Source organism: Osmia lignaria, unplaced genomic scaffold (assembly GCF_051020975.1).
Source record: "Osmia lignaria lignaria isolate PbOS001 unplaced genomic scaffold, iyOsmLign1 scaffold0002, whole genome shotgun sequence".
Classification (NCBI taxonomy): domain Eukaryota; kingdom Metazoa; phylum Arthropoda; class Insecta; order Hymenoptera; family Megachilidae; genus Osmia; species Osmia lignaria.
This window is the reverse complement of record NW_027478159.1, coordinates 26,820,526-26,847,446: the sequence shown is the minus strand read 5'-3', so window position 1 is coordinate 26,847,446 and position 26,921 is coordinate 26,820,526.

The following is a 26,921-nucleotide window of genomic DNA, read 5'->3' as shown; positions in this document are numbered from 1 at the left end:
AATATCTCGGAAACGAAGCGAGCTATGGCAAAATGTTAAGAGACCTTTTTTGTAGAGAATTAAGTTTCCTACTTTTTATGTTCTATGATATTTTTTGATCAGATGCGTAGTTCTCGAGATATATCAAGATATTTAAAAGTTCCGAAGCCGCACCAACATAATAGAGATACAGAAACACCGTGGCCCCTTTCTTTGAGATAACTCTGCACTACTGCGAGCTGCAAATGCCACTTCCAGCTTAGCTGTGCAGAAGAAGAACAACAAGAAGAAGAAATATCTCGAAATATGTCCGTCAGACCCCTTCCCTTGAGATAAATCTGCAAATATCTCGGAAACGAAGCGAGCTATGGCAAAATGTTAAGAGACCTTTTTTGTAGAGAATTAAGTTTCCTACTTTTTATGTTCTATGATATTTTTCGATCAGAGGCGTAGTTCTCGAGATATATCAAGATATTTAAAAGTTCCGAAGCCGCACCAACATAATAGAGATACAGAAACAGCGTGGCCCCTTTCTTTGAGATAACTCTGCACTATTGCGCGCTGCAAATGCCACTTCCAGCTTAGCTGTGCAGAAGAAGAACAACAAGAAGAAGAAATATCTCGAAATATGCCCGTCAGGCCCCTTCCATTGAGATAAATCTGCAAATATCTCGGAAACGAAGCGAGCTATGGCAAAATGTTAAGAGACCTTTTTTGTAGAGAATTAAGTTTCCTACTTTTTATGTTCTATGATATTTTTTGATCAGATGCGTAGTTCTCGAGATATATCAAGATATTTAAAAGTTCCGAAGCCGCACCAACATAATAGAGATACAGAAACACCGTGGCCCCTTTCTTTGAGATAACTCTGCACGATTGCGAGCTGGAAATGCCACTTCCAGCTTAGCTGTGCAGAAGAAGAACAACAAGAAGAAGAAATATCTCGAAATATGTTCGTCAGGCCCCTTCCCTTGAGATAAATCTGCAAATATCTCGGAAACGAAGCGAGCTATGCCAAAATGCTAAGAGACCTTATTTGTAGAGAATTAAGTTTCCTACTTTTTATGTTCTATGATATTTTTTGATCAGATGCGTAGTTCTCGAGATATATCGAGATATTTAAAAGTTCCGAAGCCGCACCAACATAATAGAGATACAGAAACACCGTGGCCCCTTTCTTTGAGATAACTCTGCACGATTGCGAGCTGGAAATGCCACTTCCAGCTTAGCTGTGCAGAAGAAGAACAACAAGAAGAAGAAATATCTCGAAATATGTCCGTCAGGCCCCTTCCCTTGAGATATATCTGCAAATATCTCGGAAACGAAGCGAGCTATGGCAAAATGTTAAGAAACCGTTTTTGTAGAGAATTAAGTTTCCTACTTTTTATGTTCTATGATATTTTTTGATCGGACGCGTAGTTCTCGAGATATATCAAGATATTTAAAAGTTCCGAAGCCGCACCAACATAACAGAGATACAGAAACACCGTGGCCCCTTTCGTTGAGATAACTCTGCACTAGTGCGAGCCGCAAATGCCACTTCCAGCTTAACTGTGCAGAAGAAGAACAACAAGAAGAAAAAATATCTCGAAATATGTCCGTCAGGCCCCTTCCCTTGAGATAAATCTGCAAATATCTCGGAAACGAAGCGAGCTATGGCAAAATGTTAAGAGACCTTTTTTGTAGAGAATTAAGTTTCCTACTTTTTATGTTCTATGATATTTTTTGATCAGATGCGTAGTTCTCGAGATATATCAAGATATTTCAAAGTTCCGAAGCCGCACCAACATAATAGAGATAGAGAAACACCGTGGCCCCTTTCTTTGAGATAACTCTGCACTATTGCGAGCTGCAAATGCCACTTCCAGCTTAGCTGTGCAGAAGAAGGACAACAAGAAGAAGAAATATCTCGAAATATGTCCGTCAGGCCCCTTCCCTTGAGATAAATCTGCAAATATCTCGGAAACGAAGAGAGCTATGGCACAATGTTAAGCGACCTTTTTTGTAGAGAATTAAGTTTCCTACTTTTTATGTTCTATGATATTTTTTGATCAGATGCGTAGTTCTCGAGATATATCAAGATATTTAAAAGTTCCGAAGCCGCACCAACATAATAGAGATACAGAAACACCGTGGCCCCTTTCTTTGAGATAACTCTGCACTAGTGCGAGCCGCAAATGCCACTTCCAGCTTAGCTGTGCAGAAGAAGAACAACAAGAAGAAGAAATATCTCGAAATATGTCCGTCAGGCCCCTTCCCTTGAGATAAATCTGCACATATCTCGGAAACGAAGCGAGCTATGGCAAAATGTTAAGAGACGTTTTTTGTAGAGAATTATGTTTCCTACAATCTATGTTCTATGATATTTTTTGATCGGAAGCGTAGTTTTCGAGATATATCGAGATATTTAAAAGTTCCGAAGCCGCACCAACATAATAGAGATACAGAAACACCGTGGCCCCTTTCTTTGAGATAACTCTGCACTAGTGCGAGCCGCAAATGCCACTTCCAGCTTAGCTGTGCAGAAGAAGAACAACAAGAAGAAGAAATATCTCGAAATATGTCCGTCAGGCCCCTTCCCTTGAAATATATCTGCAAATATCTCGGAAACGAAGCGAGCTATGGCAAAATGTTAAGAAACCGTTTTTGTAGAGAATTAAGTTTCCTACTTTTTATGTTCTATGATATTTTTTGATCGGACGCGTAGTTCTCGAGATATATCAAGATATTTAAAAGTTCCGAAGCCGCACCAACATAACAGAGATACAGAAACACCGTGGCCCCTTTCGTTGAGATAACTCTGCACTAGTGCGAGCCGCAAATGCCACTTCCAGCTTAACTGTGCAGAAGAAGAACAACAAGAAGAAAAAATATCTCGAAATATGTCCGTCAGGCCCCTTCCCTTGAGATAAATCTGCAAATATCTCGGAAACGAAGCGAGCTATAGCAAAATGTTAAGAGACCTTTTTTGTAGAGAATTAAGTTTCCTACTTTTTATGTTCTATGATATTTTTTGATCAGATGCGTAGTTCTCGAGATATATCAAGATATTTAAAAGTTCCGAAGCCGCACCAACATAATAGAGATACAGAAACACCGTGGCCCCTTTCTTTGAGATAACTCTGCACTATTGCGAGCTGCAAATGCCACTTCCAGCTTAGCTGTGCAGGAGAAGAACAACAAGAAGAAGAAATATCTCGAAATATGTCCGTCATGCCCCTTCCCTTGAGATAAATCTGCAAATATCTCGGAAACGAAGCGAGCTATGCCAAAATGCTGAGAGACCTTATTTGTAGAGAATTAAGTTTCCTACTTTTTATGTTCTATGATATTTTTTGATCAGAAGCGTAGTTTTCGCGATATATCGAGATATTTAAAAGTTCCGAAGCCGCACCAACATAATAGAGATACAGAAACACCGTGGCCCCTTTCTTTGAGATAACTCTGCACTATTGCGCGCTGCAAATGCCACTTCCAGCTTAGCTGTGCAGAAGAAGAACAACAAGAAGAAGAAATATCTCGAAATATGTCCGTCAGGCCCCTTCCCTTGAGATAAATCTGCAAATATCTCGGAAACGAAGCGAGCTATGGCAAAATGTTAAGAGACCTTTTTTGTAGAGAATTAAGTTTCCTACTTTTTATGTTCTATGATATTTTATGATCAGATGCGTAGTTCTCGAGATATATCAAGATATTTAAAAGTTGCGAAGCCGCACCAACATAATAGAGATACAGAAACACCGTGGCCCCTTTCTTTGAGATAACTCTCCACTATTGCGAGCTGCAAATGCCACTTCCAGCTTAGCTGTGCAGAGGAAGAACAACAAGAAGAAGAAATATCTCGAAATATGTCCGTCAGGCCAGTTCCTTTGAGGTGAATCTGCAAATATCTCGGAAACGAAGCGAGCTATGGCAAAATGTTAAGAGACGTTTTTTGTAGAGAATTATGTTTCCTACAATTTATGTTCTATGATATTTTTTGATCAGAAGCGTAGTTTTCGAGATATATCGAGATATCTAAAAGTTCCGAAGCCGCACCAACATAATAGGGATACAGAAACACCGTGGCCCCTTTCTTTGAGATAACTCTGCACTAGTGCGAGCCGCAAATGCCACTTCCAGCTTAGCTGTGCAGAAGAAGAACAACAAGAAGAAGAAATATCTCGAAATATGTCCGTCAGGCCCCTTCCCTTGAGATAAATCTGCAAATATCTCGGAAACGAAGCGAGCTATGGCAAAATGTTAAGAGACGTTTTTTGTAGAGAATTATGTTTCCTACAATTTATGTTCTATGATATTTTTTGATCAGAAGCGTAGTTTTCGCGATATATCGAGATATTTAAAAGTTCCGAAGCCGCACCAACATAATAGAGATACAGAAACACCGTGGCCCCTTTCTTTGAGATAACTCTGCACTATTGCGCGCTGCAAATGCCACTTCCAGCTTAGCTGTGCAGAAGAAGAACAACAAGAAGAAGAAATATCTCGAAATATGTCCGTCAGGCCCCTTCCCTTGAGATAAATCTGCAAATATCTCGGAAACGAAGCGAGCTATGGCAAAATGTTAAGAGACCTTTTTTGTAGAGAATTAAGTTTCCTACTTTTTATGTTCGATGATATTTTTTGATCAGATGCGTAGTTCTCGAGATATATCAAGATATTTAAAAGTTCCGAAGCTGCACCAACATAATAGAGGTACAGAAACACCGTGGCCTCTTTCTTTGAGATAACTCTGCACTATTGCGAGCTGCAAATGCCACTTCCAGCTTAGCTGTGCAGAAGAAGAACAACAAGAAGAAGAAACATCTCGAAATATGTCCGTCAGGCCCCTTCCCTTGAGATAAATCTGCAAATATCTCGGAAACGAAGCGAGCTATGGCAAAATCTTTAGAGACCTTTCTTGTAGAGAATTAAGTTTCCTACTTTTTATGTAGTATGATATTTTTTGATCAGACGCGTAGTTCTCGAGATATATCAAGATATTTAAAAGTTCCGAAGCCGCACCAACATAATAGAGATACAGAAACACCGTGGCCCCTTTCTTTGAGATAACTCTGCACTATTGCGCGCTGCAAATGCCACTTCCAGCTTAGCTGTGTAGAAGAAGAACAACAAGAAGAAGAAATATCTCGAAATATGTCCGTCAGGCCCCTTCCCTTGAGATAAATCTACAAATATCTCTGAAACGAAGCGAGCTATGGCAAAATGTTAAGAGACCTTTTTTGTAGAGAATTATGTTTCCTACAATTTATGTTCTATGATATTTTTTGAGCAGAAGCGTAGTTTTCGAGATATATCGAGATATTTAAAAGTTCCGAAGCCGCACCAACATAATAGAGATACAGAAACAGCGTGGCCCCTTTCTTTGGGATAACTCTGCACTATTGCGAGCTGGAAATGCCACTTCCAGCTTAGCTGAGCAGGAGAAGAACAACAAGAAGAAGAAATATCTCGAAATATGTCCGTCAGGCCCCTTCCCTTGAGATAAATCTGCAAATATCTCGGAAACGAAGCGAGCCATGCCAAAATGTTAAGAGACCTTATTTGTAGAGAATTAGGTTTCCTACTTTTTATGTTCTATGATATTTTTGGATTAGATGCGTAGTTCTCGAGATATATCGAGATATTTAAAAGTTCCGAAGCCGCACCAACATAATAGAGATACAGAAACACCGTGGCCCCTTTCTTTGAGATAACTCTGCACAATTGCGAGCTGCAAATGCCACTTCCAGCTTAGCTGTGCAGAAGAAGAACAACAAGAAGAAGAAATATCTCGAAATATGTCCGTCAGGCCCCTTCCCTTGAGATATATCTGCAAATATCTCGGAAACGAAGCTAGCTATGGCAAAATCTTAAGAGACCTTTTTTGTAGAGAATTATGTTTCCTACAATTTAGGTTCTATGATATTTTTTGATCAGAAGCGTAGTTTTCGAGATATATCGAGATATTTAAAAGTTCCGAAGCCGCACCAACATAAGAGGGATACAGAAACACCGTGGCCCCTTTCATTGAGATAACTCTGCACTAGTGCGAGCCGCAAATGCCACTTCCAGCTTAGCTGTGCAGAAGAAGAACAACAAGAAGAAGAAATATCTCGAAATATGTCCGTCAGGCCCCTTCCCTTGAGATAAATCTGCAAATATCTCGGAAACGAAGCGAGCTATGGCAAAATGTTAAGAGACCTTTTTTGTAGAGAATTATGTTTCTTACTTTTTATGTTCTATGATATTTTTTGATCAGACGCGTAGTTCTCGAGATATATCAAGATATTTAAAAGTTCCAAAGCCGCACCAACATAATAGAGATACAGAAACACCGTGGCCCCTTTCTTTGAGATATCTCTGCACTATTGCGAGCTGCAGATGCCACTTCCAGCTTAGCTGTGCAGAAGAAGAAATATCTCGAAATATGTCCGTCAGGCCAGTTCCTTTGAGCTGAATCTGCAAATATCTCGGAAACGAAGCGAGCTATGGCAAAATGTTAAGAGACGTTTTTTGTAGAGAATTATGTTTCCTACAATTTAGGTTCTATGCTATTTTTTGATCAGAAGCGTAGTTTTCGAGATATATCGAGATACTTAAAAGTTCCGAAGCCGCACCAACATAATAGAGATACAGAAACACCGTGGCCCCTTTCTTTGAGATAACTGTGCACTAGTGCGAGCCGCAAATGCCACTTCCAGCTTAGCTGTGCAGAAGAAGAACAACAAGAAGAAGAAATATCTCGAAATATGTCCGTCAGGCCCCTTCCCTTGAGATAAATCTGCAAATATCTCGGAAACGAAGCGAGCTATGGCAAAATGTTAAGAGACCTTTTTTGTAGAGAATTAAGTTTCCTACTTTTTATGTTCTATGATATTTTTGGATCAGATGCGTAGTTCTCGAGATATATCAAGATATTTAAAAGTTCCGAAGCCGCACCAACATAATAGAGATACAGAAACACCGTGGCCCCTTTCTTTGAGATAACTCTGCACTATTGCGAGCTGTAAATGCCACTTCCAGCTTAGCTGTGCAGAAGAAGAACAACAAGAAGAAGAAATATCTCGAAATATGTCCGTCAGGCCCCTTCCCTTGAGATAAATCTGCAAATATCTCGGAAACGAAGCGAGCTATGGCAAAATGTTAAGAGACCTTTTTTGTAGAGAATTATTTTTCCTACAATTTATGTTCTATGATATTTTTTGATCAGAAGCGTAGTTTTCGCGATATATCGAGATATTTAAAAGTTCCGAAGCCGCACCAACATAATAGAGATACAGAAACACCGTGGCCCCTTTCTTTGAGATAACTCTGCACTATTGCGCGCTGCAAATGCCACTTCCAGCTTAGCTGTGCAGAAGAAGAACAACAAGAAGAAGAAATATCTCGAAATATGTCCGTCAGGCCCCTTCCCTTGAGATAAATCTGCAAATATCTCGGAAACGAAGCGAGCTATGGCAAAATGTTAAGAGACCTTTTTTGTAGAGAATTAAGTTTCCTACTTTTTATGTTCTATGATATTTTATGATCAGATGCGTAGTTCTCGAGATATATCGAGATATTTAAAAGTTCCGAAGCCGCACCAACATAATAGAGATACAGAAACACCGTGGCCCCTTTCTTTGAGATAACTCTGCACTATTGCGAGCTGCAAATGCCACTTCCAGCTTAGCTGTGCAGAAGAAGAACAACAAGAAGAAGAAATATCTCGAAATATGTCCGTCAGGCCCCTTCCCTTGAGATATATCTGCAAATATCTCGGAAACGAAGCGAGCTATGGCAAAATGTTAAGAGACCTTTTTTGTAGAGAATTAAGTTTCCTACTTTTTATGTTCTATGATATTTTTTGATCAGATGCGTAGTTCTCGAGATATATGAAGATATTTAAAAGTTCCGAAGCCGCACCAACATAATAGAGATACAGAAACACCGTGGCCCCTTTCTTTCAGATAACTCTGCACTATTGCGAGCTGCAAATGCCACTTCCAGCTTAGCTGTGCAGAAGAAGAACAACAAGAAGAAGAAATATCTCGAAATATGTCCGTCAGGCCCCTTCCCTTGAGATAAATCTGCAAATATCTCGGAAACGAAGAGAGCTATGGCAAAATGTTAAGAGACCTTTTTGGTAGAGAATTAAGTTTCCTACTTTTTATGTTCTATGATATTTTTTGATCAGATGCGTAGTTCTCGAGATATATCAAGATATTTAAAAGTTCCGAAGCCGCACCAACATAATAGAGATACAGAAACACCGTGGCCCCTTTCTTTGAGATAACTCTGCACTATTGCGAGCTGCAAATGCCACTTCCAGCTTAGCTGTGCAGAAGAAGAACAACAAGAAGAAGAAATATCTCGAAATATGTCCGTCAGGCCAGTTCCTTTGAGCTGAATCTGCAAATATCTCGGAAACGAAGCGAGCTATGGCAAAATGTTAAGAGACATTTTTTGTAGAGAATTATGTTTCCTACAATTTATGTTCTATGATATTTTTTGATCAGAAGCGTAGTTTTCGAGATATATCGAGATACTTAAAAGTTCCGAAGCCGCACCAACATAATAGAGATTCAGAAACACCGTGGCCCCTTTCTTTGAGATAACTGTGCACTAGTGCGAGCCGCAAATGCCACTTCCAGCTTAGCTGTGCAGAAGAAGAACAACAAGTAGAAGAAATATCTCGAAATATGTCCGTCAGGCCCCTTCCCTTGAGATAAATCTGCAAATATCTCGAAAACGAAGCGAGCTATGGCAAAATGTTAAGAGACCTTTTTTGTAGAGAATTAAGTTTCCTACTTTTTAAGTTCTATGATATTTTTTGATCAGACGGGTAGTTCTCGAGATATATCAAGATATTTAAAAGTTCCGAAGCCGCACCAACATAATAGAGATACAGAAACACCGTGGCCCCTTTCTTTGAGATAACTCTGCACTATTGCGAGCTGCAAATGCCACTTCCAGCTTAGCTGTGCCGAAGAAGAACAACAAGAAGAAGAAATATCTCGAAATATGTCCGTCAGGCTCCTTCCCTTGAGATATATCTGCAAATATCTCGGAAACGAAGCGAGCTATGGCAAAATCTTAAGAGACCTTTTTTGTAGAGAATTATGTTTCCTACAATTTAGGTTCTATGATATTTTTTGATCAGAAGCGTAGTTTTCGAGATATATCGAGATATTTAAAAGTTCCGAAGCCGCACCAACATAAGAGAGATACAGAAACACCGTGGCCCCTTTCATTGAGATAACTCTGCACTAGTGCGAGCCGCAAATGCCACTTCCAGCTTAGCTGTGCAGAAGAAGAACAACAAGAAGAAGAAATATCTCGAAATATGTCCGTCAGGCCCCTTCCCTTGAGATAAATCTGCAAATATCTCGGAAACGAAGAGAGCTATGGCAAAATGTTAAGAGACCTTTTTGGTAGAGAATTAAGTTTCCTACTTTTCATGTTCTATGATATTTTTTGATCAGATGCGTAGTTCTCGAGATATATCAAGATATTTAAAAGTTCCGAAGCCGCACCAACATAATAGAGATACAGAAACACCGTGGCCCCTTTCTTTGAGATAACTCTGCACTATTGCGAGCTGCAAATGCCACTTCCAGCTTAGCTGTGCAGAAGAAGAACAACAAGAAGAAGAAATATCTCGAAATATGTCCGTGAGGCCCCTTCCCTTGAGATATATCTGCAAATATCTCGGAAACGAAGCGAGCTATGGCAAAATGTTAAGAGACCTTTTTTGTAGAGAATTAAGTTTCCTACTTTTTATGTTCTATGATATTTTTTGATCAGATGCGTAGTTCTCGAGATATATCAAGATATTTAAAAGTTCCGAAGCCGCACCAACATAATAGAGATACAGAAACACCGTGGCCCCTTTCTTTGAGATAACTCTGCACTATTGCGAGCTGCAAATGCCACTTCCAGCTTAGCTGTGCAGAAGAAGAACAACAAGAAGAAGAAATATCTCGAAATATGTCCGTCAGGCCCCTTCCCTTGAGATATATCTGCAAATATCTCGGAAACGAAGCGAGCTATGGCAAAATCTTAAGAGACCTTTTTTGTAGAGAATTATGTTTCCTACAATTTAGGTTCTATGATATTTTTTGATCAGAAGCGTAGTTTTCGAGATATATCGAGATATTTAAAAGTTCCGAAGCCGCACCAACATAAGAGAGATACAGAAACACCGTGGCCCCTTTCATTGAGATAACTCTGCACTAGTGCGAGCCGCAAATGCCACTTCCAGCTTAGCTGTGCAGAAGAAGAACAACAAGAAGAAGAAATATCTCGAAATATGTCCGTCAGGCCCCTTCCCTTGAGATAAATCTGCAAATATCTCGGAAACGAAGCGAGCTATGGCAAAATGTTAAGAGACCTTTTTTGTAGAGAATTAAGTTTCCTACTTTTTATGTTCTATGATATTTTTTGATCAGACGGGTAGTTCTCGAGATATATCAAGATATTTAAAAGTTCCGAAGCCGCACCAACATAATAGAGATACAGAAACACCGTGGCCCCTTTCTTTGAGATAACTCTGCACTATTGCGAGCTGCAAATGCCACTTCCAGCTTAGCTGTGCAGAAGAAGAACAACAAGAAGAAGAAATATCTCGAAATATGTCCGTCAGGCCCCTTCCCTTGAGATATATCTGCAAATATCTCGGAAACGAAGCGAGCTATGGCAAAATGTTAAGAGACCTTTTTGGTAGAGAATTAAGTTTCCTACTTTTCATGTTCTATGATATTTTTTGATCAGATGCGTAGTTCTCGAGATATATCAAGATATTTAAAAGTTCCGAAGCCGCACCAACATAATAGAGATACAGAAACACCGTGGCCCCTTTCTTTGAGATAACTCTGCACTATTGCGAGCTGCAAATGCCACTTCCAGCTTAGCTGTGCAGAAGAAGAACAACAAGAAGAAGAAATATCTCGAAATATGTCCGTCAGGCCCCTTCCCTTGAGATATATCTGCAAATATCTCGGAAACGAAGCGAGCTATGGCAAAATCTTAAGAGACCTTTTTTGTAGAGAATTAAGTTTCCTACTTTTTATGTTCTATGATATTTTTTGATCAGATGCGTAGTTCTCGAAATATATCAAGATATTTAAAAGTTCCGAAGCCGCACCAACATAATAGAGATACAGAAACACCGTGGCCCCTTTCTTTGAGATAACTCTGCACTATTGCGAGCTGTAAATGCCACTTCCAGCTTAGCTGTGCAGAAGAAGAACAACAAGAAGAAGAAATATCTCGAAATATGTCCGTCAGGCCCCTTCCCTTGAGATATATCTGCAAATATCTCGGAAACGAAGCGAGCTATGGCAAAATGTTAAGAGACCTTTTTTGTAGAGAATTATGTTTCCTACAATTTATGTTCTATGATATTTTTTGATCAGAAGCGCAGTTTTCGAGATATATCGACATATTTAAAAGTTCCGAAGACGCACCAACATAATAGAGATACAGAAACACCGTGGCCCCTTTCTTTGAGATAACTGTGCACTAGTGCGAGCCGCAAATGCCACTTCCAGCTTAGCTGTGCAGAAGAAGAACAACAAGAAGAAGAAATATCTCGAAATATGCCCGTCAGGCCCCTTCGCTTGAAATATATCTGCAAATATCTCGGAAACGAAGCGAGCTATGGCAAAATGTTAAGAGACCTTTTTTGTAGAGAATTATGTTTCCTACAATCTATCTTCTATGATATTTTTTGATCAGAAGCGTAGTTTTCGAGATATATCGAGATATTTAAAAGTTCCGAAGCCGCACCAACATAATAGAGATACAGAAACACCGTGGCCCCTTTCTTTGAGATAACTCTGCACTAGTGCGAGCCGCAAATGCCACTTCCAGCTTAGCTGTGCAGAAGAAGAACAACAAGAAGAAGAAATATCTCGAAATATGTCCGTCAGGCCCCTTCCCTTGAGATAAATCTGCAAATATCTCGGAAACGAAGCGAGCTATGGCAAAATGTTAAGAGACCTTTTTTGTAGAGAATTAAGTTTCCTACTTTTTATGTTCTATGATATTTTTTGATCAGATGCGTAGTTCTCGAGATATATCAAGATATTTAAAAGTTCCGAAGCCGCACCAACATAATAGAGATACAGAAACACCGTGGCCCCTTTCTTTGAGATAACTCTGCACTATTGCGAGCTGGAAATGCCACTTCCAGTTTAGCTGTGCAGAAGAAGAACAACAAGAAGAAGAAATATCTCGAAATATGTCCGTTAGGCCCCTTCCCTTGAGATATATATGCAAATATCTCGGAAACGAAGCGAGCTATGGCAAAATGTTAAGAGACCTTTTTTGTAGAGAATTAGGTTTCCTACTTTTTACGTTCTATGATATTTTTTGATCAGATGCGTAGTTCTCGAGATATATCAAGATATTTAAAAGTTCCGAAGCCGCACCAACATAATAGAGATACAGAAACACCGTGGCCCCTTTCTTTGAGATAACTCTGCACTAGTGCGAGCCGCAAATGCCACTTCCAGCTTAGCTGTGCAGAAGAAGAACAACAAGAAGAAGAAATATCTCGAAATATGTCCGTCAGGCCCCTTCCCTTGAGATAAATATGCAAATATCTCGGAAACGAAGCGAGCTATGGCAAAATGTTAAGAGACCTTTTTTGTAGAGAATTAAGTTTCCTACTTTTTATGTTCTATGATATTTTTTGATCAGATGCGTAGTTCTCGAGATATATCAAGATATTTAAAAGTTCCGAAGCCGCACCAACATAATAGAGATACAGAAACACCGTGGCCCCTTTCTTTGAGATAACTCTGCACTATTGCGAGCTGCAAATGCCACTTCCAGCTTAGCTGTGCAGAGGAAGAACAACAAGAAGAAGAAATATCTCGAAATATGTCCGTCAGGCCCCTTCCCTTGAGATGAATCTGCAAATATCTCGGAAACGAAGCGAGCTATGGCAAAATGTTAAGAGACCTTTTTTGTAGAGAATAATGTTTCCTACAATTTACGTTCTATGATATTTTTTGATCAGAAGCGTAGTTCTCGAGATATATCAAGATATTTAAAAGTTCCGAAGCCGCACCAACATAATAGAGATACAGAAACACCGTGGCCCCTTTCTTTGAGATAACTCTGAACTATTGCGAGCTGCAAATGCCACTTCCAGCTTAGCTGTGCAGAAGAAGAACAACAAGAAGAAGAAATATCTCGAAATATGTCCGTCAGGCCCCTTCCCTTGAGATATATCTGCAAATATCTCGGAAACGAAGCGAGCTATGGCAAAATCTTAAGAGACCTTTTTTGTAGAGAATTATGTTTCCTACAATTTAGGTTCTATCATATTTTTTTATCAGAAGCGTAGTTTTCGAGATATATCGAGATATTTAAAAGTTCCGAAGCCGCACCAACATAAGAGAGATACAGAAACACCGTGGCCCCTTTCATTGAGATAACTCTGCACTAGTGCGAGCCGCAAATGCCACTTCCAGCTTAGCTGTGCAGAAGAAGAACAACAAGAAGAAGAAATATCTCGAAATATGTCCGTCAGGCCCCTTCCCTTGAGATAAATCTGCAAATATCTCGGAAACGAAGCGAGCTATGGCAAAATGTTAAGAGACCTTTTTTGTAGAGAATTATGTTTCTTACTTTTTATGTTCTATGATATTTTTTGATCAGACGCGTAGTTCTCGAGATATATCAAGATATTTAAAAGTTCCAAAGCCGCACCAACATAATAGAGATACAGAAACACCGTGGCCCCTTTCTTTGAGATATCTCTGCACTATTGCGAGCTGCAGATGCCACTTCCAGCTTAGCTGTGCAGAAGAAGAACAACAAGAAGAAGAAATATCTCGAAATATGTCCGTCAGGCCAGTTCCTTTGAGCTGAATCTGCAAATATCTCGGAAACGAAGCGAGCTATGGCAAAATGTTAAGAGACGTTTTTTGTAGAGAATTATGTTTCCTACAATTTAGGTTCTATGCTATTTTTTGATCAGAAGCGTAGTTTTCGAGATATATCGAGATACTTAAAAGTTCCGAAGCCGCACCAACATAATAGAGATACAGAAACACCGTGGCCCCTTTCTTTGAGATAACTGTGCACTAGTGCGAGCCGCAAATGCCACTTCCAGCTTAGCTGTGCAGAAGAAGAACAACAAGAAGAAGAAATATCTCGAAATATGTCCGTCAGGCCCCTTCCCTTGAGATAAATCTGCAAATATCTCGGAAACGAAGCGAGCTATGGCAAAATGTTAAGAGACCTTTTTTGTAGAGAATTAAGTTTCCTACTTTTTATGTTCTACGATATTTTTGGATCAGATGCGTAGTTCTCGAGATATATCAAGATATTTAAAAGTTCCGAAGCCGCACCAACATAATAGAGATACAGAAACACCGTGGCCCCTTTCTTTGAGATAACTCTGCACTATTGCGAGCTGTAAATGCCACTTCCAGCTTAGCTGTGCAGAAGAAGAACAACAAGAAGAAGAAATATCTCGAAATATGTCCGTCAGGCCCCTTCCCTTGAGATAAATCTGCAAATATCTCGGAAACGAAGAGAGCTATGGCAAAATGTTAAGAGACCTTTTTTGTAGAGAATTAAGTTTCCTACTTTTCATGTTCTATGATATTTTTTGATCAGATGCGTAGTTCTCGAGATATATCAAGATATTTAAAAGTTCCGAAGCCGCACCAACATAATAGAGATACAGAAACACCGTGGCCCCTTTCTTTGAGATAACTCTGAACTATTGCGAGCTGCAAATGCCACTTCCAGCTTAGCTGTGCAGAAGAAGAACAACAAGAAGAAGAAATATCTCGAAATATGTCCGTCAGGCCACTTCCCTTGAGATGAATCTGCAAATATCTCGGAAACGAAGCGAGCTATGTCAAAATGTTAAGAGACCTTTTTTGTAGAGAATTAAGTTTCCTACTTTTTATGTTCTATGATATTCTTTGATCAGACGGGTAGTTCTCGAGATATATCAAGATATTTAAAAGTTCCGAAGCCGCACCAACATAATAGAGATACAGAAACACCGTGGCCCCTTTCTTTGAGATAACTCTGCACTATTGCGAGCTGCAAATGCCACTTCCAGCTTAGCTGTGCAGAAGAAGAACAACAAGAAGAAGAAATATCTCGAAATATGTCCGTCAGGCCCCTTCCCTTGAGATATATCTGCAAATATCTCGGAAACGAAGCGAGCTATGGCAAAATCTTAAGAGAACTTTTTTGTAGAGAATTATGTTTCCTACAATTTAGGTTCTATGATATTTTTTGATCAGAAGCGTAGTTTTCGAGATATATCGAGATATTTAAAAGTTCCGAAGCCGCACCAACATAAGAGAGATACAGAAACACCGTGGCCCCTTTCATTGAGATAACTCTGCACTAGTGCGAGCCGCAAATGCCACTTCCAGCTTAGCTGTGCAGAAGAAGAACAACAAGAAGAAGAAATATCTCGAAATATGCCCGTCAGGCCCCTTCGCTTGAAATATATCTGCAAATATCTCGGAAACGAAGCGAGCTATGGCAAAATGTTAAGAGACCTTTTTTGTAGAGAATTATGTTTCCTACAATCTATGTTCTATGATATTTTTTGATCAGAAGCGTAGTTTTCGAGATATATCGAGATATTTAAAAGTTCCGAAGCCGCACCAACATAATAGAGATACAGAAACACCGTGGCCCCTTTCTTTGAGATAACTCTGCACTAGTGCGAGCCGCAAATGCCACTTCCAGCTTAGCTGTGCAGAAGAAGAACAACAAGAAGAAGAAATATCTCGAAATATGTCCGTCAGGCCCCTTCCCTTGAGATAAATCTGCAAATATCTCGGAAACGAAGCGAGCTATGGCAAAATGTTAAGAGAACTTTTTTGTAGAGAATTAAGTTTCCTACTTTTTATGTTCTATGATATTTTTTGATCAGATGCGTAGTTCTCGAGATATATCAAGATATTTAAAAGTTCCGAAGCCGCACCAACATAATAGAGATACAGAAACACCGTGGCCCCTTTCTTTGAGATAACTCTGCACTATTGCGAGCTGGAAATGCCACTTCCAGTTTAGCTGTGCAGAAGAAGAACAACAAGAAGAAGAAATATCTCGAAATATGTCCGTTAGGCCCCTTCCCTTGAGATATATATGCAAATATCTCGGAAACGAAGCGAGCTATGGCAAAATGTTAAGAGACCTTTTTTGTAGAGAATTAGGTTTCCTACTTTTTACGTTCTATGATATTTTTTGATCAGATGCGTAGTTCTCGAGATATATCAAGATATTTAAAAGTTCCGAAGCCGCACCAACATAATAGAGATACAGAAACACCGTGGCCCCTTTCTTTGAGATAACTCTGCACTAGTGCGAGCCGCAAATGCCACTTCCAGCTTAGCTGTGCAGAAGAAGAACAACAAGAAGAAGAAATATCTCGAAATATGTCCGTCAGGCCCCTTCCCTTGAGATAAATATGCAAATATCTCGGAAACGAAGCGAGCTATGGCAAAATGTTAAGAGACCTTTTTTGTAGAGAATTAAGTTTCCTACTTTTTATGTTCTATGATATTTTTTGATCAGATGCGTAGTTCTCGAGATATATCAAGATATTTAAAAGTTCCGAAGCCGCACCAACATAATAGAGATACAGAAACACCGTGGCCCCTTTCTTTGAGATAACTCTGCACTATTGCGAGCTGCAAATGCCACTTCCAGCTTAGCTGTGCAGAGGAAGAACAACAAGAAGAAGAAATATCTCGAAATATGTCCGTCAGGCCCCTTCCCTTGAGATGAATCTGCAAATATCTCGGAAACGAAGCGAGCTATGGCAAAATGTTAAGAGACCTTTTTTGTAGAGAATAATGTTTCCTACAATTTACGTTCTATGATATTTTTTGATCAGAAGCGTAGTTCTCGAGATATATCAAGATATTTAAAAGTTCCGAAGCCGCACCAACATAATAGAGATACAGAAACACCGTGGCCCCTTTCTTTGAGATAACTCTGAACTATTGCGAGCTGCAAATGCCACTTCCAGCTTAGCTGTGCAGAAGAAGAACAACAAGAAGAAGAAATATCTCGAAATATGTCCGTCAGGCCCCTTCCCTTGAGATATATCTGCAAATATCTCGGAAACGAAGCGAGCTATGGCAAAATCTTAAGAGACCTTTTTTGTAGAGAATTATGTTTCCTACAATTTAGGTTCTATCATATTTTTTTATCAGAAGCGTAGTTTTCGAGATATATCGAGATATTTAAAAGTTCCGAAGCCGCACCAACATAAGAGAGATACAGAAACACCGTGGCCCCTTTCATTGAGATAACTCTGCACTAGTGCGAGCCGCAAATGCCACTTCCAGCTTAGCTGTGCAGAAGAAGAACAACAAGAAGAAGAAATATCTCGAAATATGTCCGTCAGGCCCCTTCCCTTGAGATAAATCTGCAAATATCTCGGAAACGAAGCGAGCTATGGCAAAATGTTAAGAGACCTTTTTTGTAGAGAATTATGTTTCTTACTTTTTATGTTCTATGATATTTTTTGATCAGACGCGTAGTTCTCGAGATATATCAAGATATTTAAAAGTTCCAAAGCCGCACCAACATAATAGAGATACAGAAACACCGTGGCCCCTTTCTTTGAGATATCTCTGCACTATTGCGAGCTGCAGATGCCACTTCCAGCTTAGCTGTGCAGAAGAAGAACAACAAGAAGAAGAAATATCTCGAAATATGTCCGTCAGGCCAGTTCCTTTGAGCTGAATCTGCAAATATCTCGGAAACGAAGCGAGCTATGGCAAAATGTTAAGAGACGTTTTTTGTAGAGAATTATGTTTCCTACAATTTAGGTTCTATGCTATTTTTTGATCAGAAGCGTAGTTTTCGAGATATATCGAGATACTTAAAAGTTCCGAAGCCGCACCAACATAATAGAGATACAGAAACACCGTGGCCCCTTTCTTTGAGATAACTGTGCACTAGTGCGAGCCGCAAATGCCACTTCCAGCTTAGCTGTGCAGAAGAAGAACAACAAGAAGAAGAAATATCTCGAAATATGTCCGTCAGGCCCCTTCCCTTGAGATAAATCTGCAAATATCTCGGAAACGAAGCGAGCTATGGCAAAATGTTAAGAGACCTTTTTTGTAGAGAATTAAGTTTCCTACTTTTTATGTTCTACGATATTTTTGGATCAGATGCGTAGTTCTCGAGATATATCAAGATATTTAAAAGTTCCGAAGCCGCACCAACATAATAGAGATACAGAAACACCGTGGCCCCTTTCTTTGAGATAACTCTGCACTATTGCGAGCTGTAAATGCCACTTCCAGCTTAGCTGTGCAGAAGAAGAACAACAAGAAGAAGAAATATCTCGAAATATGTCCGTCAGGCCCCTTCCCTTGAGATAAATCTGCAAATATCTCGGAAACGAAGAGAGCTATGGCAAAATGTTAAGAGACCTTTTTTGTAGAGAATTAAGTTTCCTACTTTTCATGTTCTATGATATTTTTTGATCAGATGCGTAGTTCTCGAGATATATCAAGATATTTAAAAGTTCCGAAGCCGCACCAACATAATAGAGATACAGAAACACCGTGGCCCCTTTCTTTGAGATAACTCTGAACTATTGCGAGCTGCAAATGCCACTTCCAGCTTAGCTGTGCAGAAGAAGAACAACAAGAAGAAGAAATATCTCGAAATATGTCCGTCAGGCCACTTCCCTTGAGATGAATCTGCAAATATCTCGGAAACGAAGCGAGCTATGTCAAAATGTTAAGAGACCTTTTTTGTAGAGAATTAAGTTTCCTACTTTTTATGTTCTATGATATTCTTTGATCAGACGGGTAGTTCTCGAGATATATCAAGATATTTAAAAGTTCCGAAGCCGCACCAACATAATAGAGATACAGAAACACCGTGGCCCCTTTCTTTGAGATAACTCTGCACTATTGCGAGCTGCAAATGCCACTTCCAGCTTAGCTGTGCAGAAGAAGAACAACAAGAAGAAGAAATATCTCGAAATATGTCCGTCAGACCCCTTCCCTTGAGATGAATCTGCAAATATCTCGGAAACGAAGCGAGCTATGGCAAAACGTTAAGAGACCTTTTTTGTAGAGAATTAAGTTTCCTACTTTTTATGTTCTATGACATTTTTTGATCAGACGCGCAGTTCTCGAGATATATCAAGATATTTAAAAGTTCCGAAGCCGCACCAACATAATAGAGATACAGAAACACCGTGGCCCCTTTCTTTGAGATAACTCTGCACTATTGCGAGCTGCAAATGCCACTTCCAGCTTAGCTGTGCAGAAGAAGAACAACAAGAAGAAGAAATATCTCGAAATACGTCCGTCAGGCCAGTTCCTTTGAGCTGAATCTGCAAATATCTCGGAAACGAAGCGAGCTATGGCAAAATGTTAAGAGACCTTTTTTGTAGAGAATTAAGTTTCCTACTTTTTATGTTCGATGATATTTTTTGATCAGAAGCGTAGTTTTCGAGATATATCGACATATTTAAAAGTTCCGAAGACGCACCAACATAATAGAGATACAGAAACACCGTGGCCCCTTTCTTTGAGATAACTCTGCACTATTGCGAGCTGCAAATGCCACTTCCAGCTTAGCTGTGCAGAAGAAGAACAACAAGAAGAAGAAATATCTCGAAATATGTCCGTCAGGCCCCTTCCCTTGAGATATATCTGCAAATATCTCGGAAACGAAGCGAGCTATGGCAAAATCTTAAGAGAACTTTTTTGTAGAGAATTATGTTTCCTACAATTTAGGTTCTATGATATTTTTTGATCAGAAGCGTAGTTTTCGAGATATATCGAGATATTTAAAAGTTCCGAAGCCGCACCAACATAAGAGAGATACAGAAACACCGTGGCCCCTTTCATTGAGATAACTCTGCACTAGTGCGAGCCGCAAATGCCACTTCCAGCTTAGCTGTGCAGAAGAAGAACAACAAGAAGAAGAAATATCTCGAAATATGTCCGTCAGGCCCCTTCCCTTGAGATAAATCTGCAAATATCTCGGAAACGAAGCGAGCTATGGCAAAATGTTAAGAGACCTTTTTTGTAGAGAATTATGTTTCTTACTTTTTATGTTCTATGATATTTTTTGATCAGACGCGTAGTTCTCGAGATATATCAAGATATTTAAAAGTTCCAAAGCCGCACCAACATAATAGAGATACAGAAACACCGTGGCCCCTTTCTTTGAGATATCTCTGCACTATTGCGAGCTGCAGATGCCACTTCCAGCTTAGCTGTGCAGAAGAAGAACAACAAGAAGAAGAAATATCTCGAAATATGTCCGTCAGGCCACTTCCCTTGAGATAAATCTGCAAATATCTCGGAAACGAAGCGAGCTATGGCAAAATGTTAAGAGACCTTTTTTGTAGAGAATTAAGTTTCCTACTTTTTATGTTCGATGATATTTTTTGATCAGATGCGTAGTTCTCGAGACATATCAAGATATTTAAAAGTTCCGAAGCTGCACCAACATAATAGAGGTACAGAAACACCGTGGCCTCTTTCTTTGAGATAACTCTGCACTATTGCGAGCTGCAAATGCCACTTCGAGCTTAGCTGTGCAGAAGAAGAACAACAAGAAGAAGAAATATCTCGAAATATGTCCGTCAGACCCCTTCCCTTGAGATGAATCTGCAAATATCTCGGAAACGAAGCGAGCTATGGCAAAACGTTAAGAGACCTTTTTTGTAGAGAATTAAGTTTCCTACTTTTTATGTTCTATGACATTTTTTGATCAGACGCGCAGTTCTCGAGATATATCAAGATATTTAAAAGTTCCGAAGCCGCACCAACATAATAGAGATACAGAAACACCGTGGCCCCTTTCTTTGAGATAACTCTGCACTATTGCGAGCTGCAAATGCCACTTCCAGCTTAGCTGTGCAGAAGAAGAACAACAAGAAGAAGAAATATCTCGAAATACGTCCGTCAGGCCAGTTCCTTTGAGCTGAATCTGCAAATATCTCGGAAACGAAGCGAGCTATGGCAAAATGTTAAGAGACCTTTTTTGTAGAGAATTAAGTTTCCTACTTTTTATGTTCGATGATATTTTTTGATCAGAAGCGTAGTTTTCGAGATATATCGACATATTTAAAAGTTCCGAAGACGCACCAACATAATAGAGATACAGAAACACCGTGGCCCCTTTCTTTGAGATAACTCTGAACTATTGCGAGCTGCAAATGCCACTTCCAGCTTAGCTGTGCAGAAGAAGAACAACAAGAAGAAGAAATATCTCGAAATATGTCCGTCAGGCCACTTCCCTTGAGATGAATCTGCAAATATCTCGGAAACGAAGCGAGCTATGGCAAAATGTTAAGAGACCTTTTTTGTAGAGAATTAAGTTTCCTACTTTTTATGTTCTATGATATTTTTTGATCAGACGGGTAGTTCTCGAGATATATCAAGATATTTAAAAGTTCCGAAGCCGCACCAACATAATAGAGATACAGAAACACCGTGGCCCCTTTCTTTGAGATAACTCTGCACTAGTGCGAGCCGCAAATGCCACTTCCAGCTTAGCTGTGCAGAAGAAGAACAACAAGAAGAAGAAATATCTCGAAATATGTCCGTCAGGCCCCTTCCCTTGAGATAAATATGCAAATATCTCGGAAACGAAGCGAGCTATGGCAAAATGTTAAGAGACCTTTTTTGTAGAGAATTAAGTTTCCTACTTTTTATGTTCTATGATATTTTTTGATCAGATGCGTAGTTCTCGAGATATATCAAGATATTTAAAAGTTCCGAAGCCGCACCAACATAATAGAGATACAGAAACACCGTGGCCCCTTTCTTTGAGATAACTCTGCACTATTGCGAGCTGCAAATGCCACTTCCAGCTTAGCTGTGCAGAGGAAGAACAACAAGAAGAAGAAATATCTCGAAATATGTCCGTCAGGCCCCTTCCCTTGAGATGAATCTGCAAATATCTCGGAAACGAAGCGAGCTATGGCAAAATGTTAAGAGACCTTTTTTGTAGAGAATAATGTTTCCTACAATTTACGTTCTATGATATTTTTTGATCAGAAGCGTAGTTCTCGAGATATATCAAGATATTTAAAAGTTCCGAAGCCGCACCAACATAATAGAGATACAGAAACACCGTGGCCCCTTTCTTTGAGATAACTCTGAACTATTGCGAGCTGCAAATGCCACTTCCAGCTTAGCTGTGCAGAAGAAGAACAACAAGAAGAAGAAATATCTCGAAATATGTCCGTCAGGCCCCTTCCCTTGAGATATATCTGCAAATATCTCGGAAACGAAGCGAGCTATGGCAAAATCTTAAGAGACCTTTTTTGTAGAGAATTATGTTTCCTACAATTTAGGTTCTATCATATTTTTTTATCAGAAGCGTAGTTTTCGAGATATATCGAGATATTTAAAAGTTCCGAAGCCGCACCAACATAAGAGAGATACAGAAACACCGTGGCCCCTTTCATTGAGATAACTCTGCACTAGTGCGAGCCGCAAATGCCACTTCCAGCTTAGCTGTGCAGAAGAAGAACAACAAGAAGAAGAAATATCTCGAAATATGTCCGTCAGGCCCCTTCCCTTGAGATAAATCTGCAAATATCTCGGAAACGAAGCGAGCTATGGCAAAATGTTAAGAGACCTTTTTTGTAGAGAATTATGTTTCTTACTTTTTATGTTCTATGATATTTTTTGATCAGACGCGTAGTTCTCGAGATATATCAAGATATTTAAAAGTTCCAAAGCCGCACCAACATAATAGAGATACAGAAACACCGTGGCCCCTTTCTTTGAGATATCTCTGCACTATTGCGAGCTGCAGATGCCACTTCCAGCTTAGCTGTGCAGAAGAAGAACAACAAGAAGAAGAAATATCTCGAAATATGTCCGTCAGGCCAGTTCCTTTGAGCTGAATCTGCAAATATCTCGGAAACGAAGCGAGCTATGGCAAAATGTTAAGAGACGTTTTTTGTAGAGAATTATGTTTCCTACAATTTAGGTTCTATGCTATTTTTTGATCAGAAGCGTAGTTTTCGAGATATATCGAGATACTTAAAAGTTCCGAAGCCGCACCAACATAATAGAGATACAGAAACACCGTGGCCCCTTTCTTTGAGATAACTGTGCACTAGTGCGAGCCGCAAATGCCACTTCCAGCTTAGCTGTGCAGAAGAAGAACAACAAGAAGAAGAAATATCTCGAAATATGTCCGTCAGGCCCCTTCCCTTGAGATAAATCTGCAAATATCTCGGAAACGAAGCGAGCTATGGCAAAATGTTAAGAGACCTTTTTTGTAGAGAATTAAGTTTCCTACTTTTTATGTTCTACGATATTTTTGGATCAGATGCGTAGTTCTCGAGATATATCAAGATATTTAAAAGTTCCGAAGCCGCACCAACATAATAGAGATACAGAAACACCGTGGCCCCTTTCTTTGAGATAACTCTGCACTATTGCGAGCTGTAAATGCCACTTCCAGCTTAGCTGTGCAGAAGAAGAACAACAAGAAGAAGAAATATCTCGAAATATGTCCGTCAGGCCCCTTCCCTTGAGATAAATCTGCAAATATCTCGGAAACGAAGAGAGCTATGGCAAAATGTTAAGAGACCTTTTTTGTAGAGAATTAAGTTTCCTACTTTTCATGTTCTATGATATTTTTTGATCAGATGCGTAGTTCTCGAGATATATCAAGATATTTAAAAGTTCCGAAGCCGCACCAACATAATAGAGATACAGAAACACCGTGGCCCCTTTCTTTGAGATAACTCTGAACTATTGCGAGCTGCAAATGCCACTTCCAGCTTAGCTGTGCAGAAGAAGAACAACAAGAAGAAGAAATATCTCGAAATATGTCCGTCAGGCCACTTCCCTTGAGATGAATCTGCAAATATCTCGGAAACGAAGCGAGCTATGTCAAAATGTTAAGAGACCTTTTTTGTAGAGAATTAAGTTTCCTACTTTTTATGTTCTATGATATTCTTTGATCAGACGGGTAGTTCTCGAGATATATCAAGATATTTAAAAGTTCCGAAGCCGCACCAACATAATAGAGATACAGAAACACCGTGGCCCCTTTCTTTGAGATAACTCTGCACTATTGCGAGCTGCAAATGCCACTTCCAGCTTAGCTGTGCAGAAGAAGAACAACAAGAAGAAGAAATATCTCGAAATATGTCCGTCAGACCCCTTCCCTTGAGATGAATCTGCAAATATCTCGGAAACGAAGCGAGCTATGGCAAAACGTTAAGAGACCTTTTTTGTAGAGAATTAAGTTTCCTACTTTTTATGTTCTATGACATTTTTTGATCAGACGCGCAGTTCTCGAGATATATCAAGATATTTAAAAGTTCCGAAGCCGCACCAACATAATAGAGATACAGAAACACCGTGGCCCCTTTCTTTGAGATAACTCTGCACTATTGCGAGCTGCAAATGCCACTTCCAGCTTAGCTGTGCAGAAGAAGAACAACAAGAAGAAGAAATATCTCGAAATACGTCCGTCAGGCCAGTTCCTTTGAGCTGAATCTGCAAATATCTCGGAAACGAAGCGAGCTATGGCAAAATGTTAAGAGACCTTTTTTGTAGAGAATTAAGTTTCCTACTTTTTATGTTCGATGATATTTTTTGATCAGAAGCGTAGTTTTCGAGATATATCGACATATTTAAAAGTTCCGAAGACGCACCAACATAATAGAGATACAGAAACACCGTGGCCCCTTTCTTTGAGATAACTCTGCACTATTGCGAGCTGCAAATGCCACTTCCAGCTTAGCTGTGCAGAAGAAGAACAACAAGAAGAAGAAATATCTCGAAATATGTCCGTCAGGCCCCTTCCCTTGAGATATATCTGCAAATATCTCGGAAACGAAGCGAGCTATGGCAAAATCTTAAGAGAACTTTTTTGTAGAGAATTATGTTTCCTACAATTTAGGTTCTATGATATTTTTTGATCAGAAGCGTAGTTTTCGAGATATATCGAGATATTTAAAAGTTCCGAAGCCGCACCAACATAAGAGAGATACAGAAACACCGTGGCCCCTTTCATTGAGATAACTCTGCACTAGTGCGAGCCGCAAATGCCACTTCCAGCTTAGCTGTGCAGAAGAAGAACAACAAGAAGAAGAAATATCTCGAAATATGTCCGTCAGGCCCCTTCCCTTGAGATAAATCTGCAAATATCTCGGAAACGAAGCGAGCTATGGCAAAATGTTAAGAGACCTTTTTTGTAGAGAATTATGTTTCTTACTTTTTATGTTCTATGATATTTTTTGATCAGACGCGTAGTTCTCGAGATATATCAAGATATTTAAAAGTTCCAAAGCCGCACCAACATAATAGAGATACAGAAACACCGTGGCCCCTTTCTTTGAGATATCTCTGCACTATTGCGAGCTGCAGATGCCACTTCCAGCTTAGCTGTGCAGAAGAAGAACAACAAGAAGAAGAAATATCTCGAAATATGTCCGTCAGGCCACTTCCCTTGAGATAAATCTGCAAATATCTCGGAAACGAAGCGAGCTATGGCAAAATGTTAAGAGACCTTTTTTGTAGAGAATTAAGTTTCCTACTTTTTATGTTCGATGATATTTTTTGATCAGATGCGTAGTTCTCGAGACATATCAAGATATTTAAAAGTTCCGAAGCTGCACCAACATAATAGAGGTACAGAAACACCGTGGCCTCTTTCTTTGAGATAACTCTGCACTATTGCGAGCTGCAAATGCCACTTCGAGCTTAGCTGTGCAGAAGAAGAACAACAAGAAGAAGAAATATCTCGAAATATGTCCGTCAGACCCCTTCCCTTGAGATGAATCTGCAAATATCTCGGAAACGAAGCGAGCTATGGCAAAACGTTAAGAGACCTTTTTTGTAGAGAATTAAGTTTCCTACTTTTTATGTTCTATGACATTTTTTGATCAGACGCGCAGTTCTCGAGATATATCAAGATATTTAAAAGTTCCGAAGCCGCACCAACATAATAGAGATACAGAAACACCGTGGCCCCTTTCTTTGAGATAACTCTGCACTATTGCGAGCTGCAAATGCCACTTCCAGCTTAGCTGTGCAGAAGAAGAACAACAAGAAGAAGAAATATCTCGAAATACGTCCGTCAGGCCAGTTCCTTTGAGCTGAATCTGCAAATATCTCGGAAACGAAGCGAGCTATGGCAAAATGTTAAGAGACCTTTTTTGTAGAGAATTAAGTTTCCTACTTTTTATGTTCGATGATATTTTTTGATCAGAAGCGTAGTTTTCGAGATATATCGACATATTTAAAAGTTCCGAAGACGCACCAACATAATAGAGATACAGAAACACCGTGGCCCCTTTCTTTGAGATAACTCTGAACTATTGCGAGCTGCAAATGCCACTTCCAGCTTAGCTGTGCAGAAGAAGAACAACAAGAAGAAGAAATATCTCGAAATATGTCCGTCAGGCCACTTCCCTTGAGATGAATCTGCAAATATCTCGGAAACGAAGCGAGCTATGGCAAAATGTTAAGAGACCTTTTTTGTAGAGAATTAAGTTTCCTACTTTTTATGTTCTATGATATTTTTTGATCAGACGGGTAGTTCTCGAGATATATCAAGATATTTAAAAGTTCCGAAGCCGCACCAACATAATAGAGATACAGAAACACCGTGGCCCCTTTCTTTGAGATAACTCTGCACTATTGCGAGCTGCAAATGCCACTTCCAGCTTAGCTGTGCAGAAGAAGAACAACAAGAAGAAGAAATATCTCGAAATATGTCCGTCAGGCCCCTTCCCTTGAGGTAAATCTGCAAATATCTCGGAAACGAAGCGAGCTATGGCAAAATCTTAAGAGACCTTTTTTGTAGAGAATTAAGTTTCCTACAATTTATGTTCTATGATATTTTTTGATCAGAAGCGTAGTTTTCGAGATATATCGAGATATTTAAAAGTTCCGAAGCCGCACCAACATAATAGAGATACAGAAACACCGTGGCCACTTTCTTTGAGATAACTCTGCACT